Source organism: Tursiops truncatus, chromosome 16 (genome assembly GCF_011762595.2).
Source record: "Tursiops truncatus isolate mTurTru1 chromosome 16, mTurTru1.mat.Y, whole genome shotgun sequence".
NCBI lineage: Eukaryota > Metazoa > Chordata > Mammalia > Artiodactyla > Delphinidae > Tursiops > Tursiops truncatus.
This window is the reverse complement of record NC_047049.1, coordinates 64,703,387-64,707,991: the sequence shown is the minus strand read 5'-3', so window position 1 is coordinate 64,707,991 and position 4,605 is coordinate 64,703,387. Positions and strand designations below refer to the sequence as shown.

At 35.8% G+C, this 4,605-nt stretch overlaps 1 pseudogene; it reads left to right on the top strand.

The window, feature by feature from the left end:
* Positions 1–580: 580 nt before the first annotated feature.
* LOC101325186 (transmembrane protein 33 pseudogene) lies at positions 581–1,543 on the top strand (annotated as a pseudogene).
* The last annotated feature ends 3,062 nt before the right edge of the window (positions 1,544–4,605 follow it).

Genomic DNA, 4,605 nt, shown 5'->3' with positions numbered 1-4,605 from the left:
CAGATGGCTTTCTAACATCTTTATACATCAAGTTGATGGATTGGAAGAATTATTATTGATAAAATGACCATAGTACACAAGGCAATCTACAGATTTAATGTAATCCCTATCAAAATACCAATGGCATTTTTCACAGAACTAGAACAAATAATTCTGAAATTTGTATGGAAACACAAAAGATTCTAAATAGCCAACATAATCTTGAGAAAGAACAAAGCCAGAGGTATCATGCTCCCTGATTTCAAACTATACTACAAAGCACAGTAATCAAAACAGTATGCTACCTGCACAAAAACAGACACATAGATCTGTGGAACATAAAAAGGAGACCAGAAAAAGGAACACACACTTATACGGAAATTAATCTACGGCAAAGGAGGCAAGAATATAAAATGGGAAAAAGACAGCTTCTACAATAAATGGTTTTGGGAAAACTGGACAGCTGCATGCAAAAGAATGAAACTGGACTATTTTCTCATACCATGTACAAAAATAAATTCAAAAGGGATTCAGACTTAAATGTAAGACCTGAAACCATAAAACTTCTAGGAAAAAACATAGGCAGGGACACTTCCCTGTCATGCCTCAGGGCACCACTGAGGGTCTGCCCTCTGCATCACCACCTCTTCCCCACAGAAGTGAAGTGAGCACTTCCGGGTTCAGCAATAACCTGGAGCCGGTGTTAGGTGTTAGGTTGGCCCTGCTGGGCCTTGTTCCGAAGCTCTGCCTTCACTTCGGTCTTTCTAGAAACCCAGATTTGCTCTTGGCCATGCTGGACAGCGTCCCAGATGCGTGTGTGAGCCCCCCATGGCGGATACGTCCTGAACAGCCCCCAAGGGGCATGCGAAGTGTAATTAATGATAGCCAATAAACGACACGGCAATGTGGCTTTCTCGCTTGTTCACAGTTTACGGCTCTGCTTTGTTCTGCCTCTTCTTGGGTTGCACGAAGCAGCAAGCTTTTACCAATGTGCTTTGCTGGCAAATGCTCTGACTAGTGCTCTGAGGCTGCACCAAAGACTACCACACTTCCAGCTAAGCAAAGCATTCCTGGCCCACGCTTCGTCAGAGGACAGCTGCCACTACCTCTTCTATTCACTCATTTTTGTCAATTCCCTACCCTGTTACAATGAGTATTTTCCCAGTGCTGTTATTTTATTTGCTTCATGCTGCCACATACATGAAAAAGGTCCTTGATGCAAAGTGTTCGAACAGCTTACCTCTGCTGAGAGCTCTCTTGGATAAATTAAGCGCTAATCAACAGAATATTCTGAAATTCATTGCTTGTAATGAAATATTCTTGATGCCTACTACAGTTTTCATGCTTTTTAGTGGTCAATTAAGTTTGCTCCACCCTTTTATATGCTATATTCCTCACTCTTTGATACTCCTCTTGAAGAAATCCATATTGTTGGACTTTGTTTAATGAACCGAGGATTGTTGTTGAACATCTGATAATGAAACCTGCTTGCTCACTGTTTGTGAGAAGACTTTGTCTCCAGAGCATTGCCTTTATAAGCAGACTGGCACCAACAGTTGCATAGTTTAACATTCAGCTAAGTTATATATAATATAAATGAGCATTGTTAGCTGCTGGTACTTCTGTTAGGGATGGTTAATTCCAGATGTACAAGTGACCTCAATGCAATTTACATAATTTACATAAATGCATCTCAAAAGAAAAACATTCATTTTCCTCGCATGTTAAATCAAGCCTTTTAAACACTTGCTGAGAAACTTTATTGTAATGTGTTGTTAATAGTTAGGGAAGTTTGAATCTTGTGATAAATGTATCAAAAATTCTTTAGATGCTGCTGTGCCTTTATCATGAAGTACATTTATTTCTCTGGTAAAAATAGCTCTAAAGTTTGTCTTCCTCTAATTGGTAACCTGAATTTATATCTGGCATGAGTTCACTGTGGTAATATTAACATGTAAATTCAGTATATTTTGAGACAGTATTCTTTTGCTATTCAGTAATTTTGGTCGACGATTTTAACAAAAACACTTCCCGCTGTCATTTCAAATTATTTCTAAATTGATTTTGTGCTGCTTTGTTAGGACAGATTTATTTTGGATGTACCATTATAACAGGAATTCTATATGTATCTTATACTATGACCTTCCAAAATTTTATTTTCATAATTACTTTTGTGGCTTTGAATATTTTTTTAAAAGGCCCAAATGAAAGCTTGTTAACCAACTGGGTAAATATTTGTGGTCACCTAAGCGTTTTACATCAGAGAGCAGTACAGTAGTCAAGTCAGTTTTCCTTTCAGAGATCCATTGAGTAACACTTCTCAAACAGGAAATCATTCTTTTAGAAATGCGGACACACAGGTTTCAGTATTATCATAGTTTACACAGTTTTTAGATCAGATTCTTGACTGCCACTTTTCTCGGTTTCTTAGGCTTGAATTGTCATAGACGGTTACAGCAGTTCAGATACCTTTTGAAAGTAATGTAACTGAAGATTGAGCACATGACTAAACTTTATATCTGTTCTGAAATACTAAAGACAATTATACATACTTACCCATAGTATCTGACTTAAAAGATTAAATAGAAAGGTTTATAGGAAAGGTTATTGGTTGGGAATGGAGCCAGAGGAGTTGTGGGGGAAATAGTGTGCGTTTCAATGGCGTAATGCACAGATACGGTTGGGGGGATTGGATGTATTATGCAACTGTGATTTGAGTTGTGTAATATGTTAAATACATTCATTCAGCCTCCATTAACTCCTTTTTAAAATTCATTCTGATCTTTATTCATTGTTGCATGACTGCAAATGTTTAAAACATTGCAAAATGTTAACACAGAGTCATGTAATGGTTTTTGTAACCAGTTTCCTTCTATGTGCATAACTTGGATTTCTCAAACATACTTGGTGACTTATCAGTGACATCAGTGACATCAGTGACTTATCAGTGACATTTATTCAACTTTTTGATCTATAGAAATGTGATACCTACTTGATAGCTCAACTGTAACCAGCTAGTTTTGTAATTTTGTAATATTTATCTACTAAGTTAGAGAAGCCTCGTAATATACAGTTGATTGTGTGGGGGGCAGTCTTATTATCACTATGTATGTAACCTGATGGTTTTAAAAACTAAGTTTTCTAGAGCAATAAAGTAACTACAATGTTAAGTAAACAATAAAAAGAAACTCAGGTAGGATGCTCTTTGACATGGGTTTCAGCAATATTTTGGGGGGGATAAATCTCCTTAGGAAAGGGAAACAAAAGCAAAAATAAACAAATGGGACTACATCAAACTTAAAAGCTTTTGCACAGTGAAGGAAACTATCAACAAAATTAAAAGGCCTCATACTGAATGGGAGATATTTGCAAACAAAATATTCATTAAGAGGTTAAGATCCAAAATATACAAAGAGCTCATTCAACTCAACATCAAAAAAATAAACAACCCAATTAAAAATGGGCAAAGAACCTGAATAGACATTTTTCCAAAGACGATACATGGCACATGAAAAGATGCTCAATATCACTAATTATCAGGGAAATGTAAATTAAAACCACGAGCTGTCAACTTCACCAGAATGCCTATTATACAAAAGGTAACAAATACCAAATGTTGGCAAGGATGTAGAGAAAAGGGAACCCTTAGGCATTGTTTACAGGAATGTAAATTGGTGCAGTCACTATGGAAAACAGTATGGAGATTACTCAAAAAAATTAAAAATAGAACTACCATATGACCCAGAAATTCCACTCCTTGCTTTTTATTCAAAGAAAACAAAAACACTAGTTTGAAAAGATATATGCATTGCAGTATTATGTACAATAGCAAAGATATTAAAGCAACCTATGTGCTCATCGATAAATGAATGGATAAAGAAGATGTGCTAAACACACACACACATAAACACACAAGGGAACATTACTCTGCCATAAAAAAGAATTAAATCTTGCTATTTGTGACAGCATGGAGAGACCTAGAGGGAATATGCTAAGTGAAATAAGTCAAACAGAGAAAGACAAATGCCATATGATTTCACTTACATATGAAATCTAAAAAAAAACCACAAATGGACAAATGTAACAAAACAGAAACAAAGTTATAGATACCAAGAACAGAGGGGAGGGGATGGGGTGATGAGAGAACTAGGTGAGGGAGATTAAGAGGTACAAAACTTCCATGTATGAAATAAATGTCACAGGTATGAAATATACAGTGTGGGGAATTTGTCAGTCATGATATCATATGTTTATATGATGATAGATGGTAATTAGACTTATCATGGTCATTTTGAAATATATGGAAATATTGAATCAGTATGTTGTGCACAAGGAACTCACGTAGTGTTGTACATCAATTATACTTCAAAAACAAACAACCTCATAGAAAAAGAGACAATACTTGTGCTTTTCAGAGGTAGAAAGTAGAAAGAGTGGGAGTTGGATAAAAGTGGTAAAGTTACAAACTTCTAGTTATAAGAAAGTATGTACTAGGGATGTAATGTATAACATGGTTAATATAATGAACATGGCTGTATGTTATGTATGAAAGTTGTTAGGAGGGTAAATCCCCCCCCAAATTTTTTTTTCTTTCTTATTTTGTATCTATATGAGATGATGGATGTT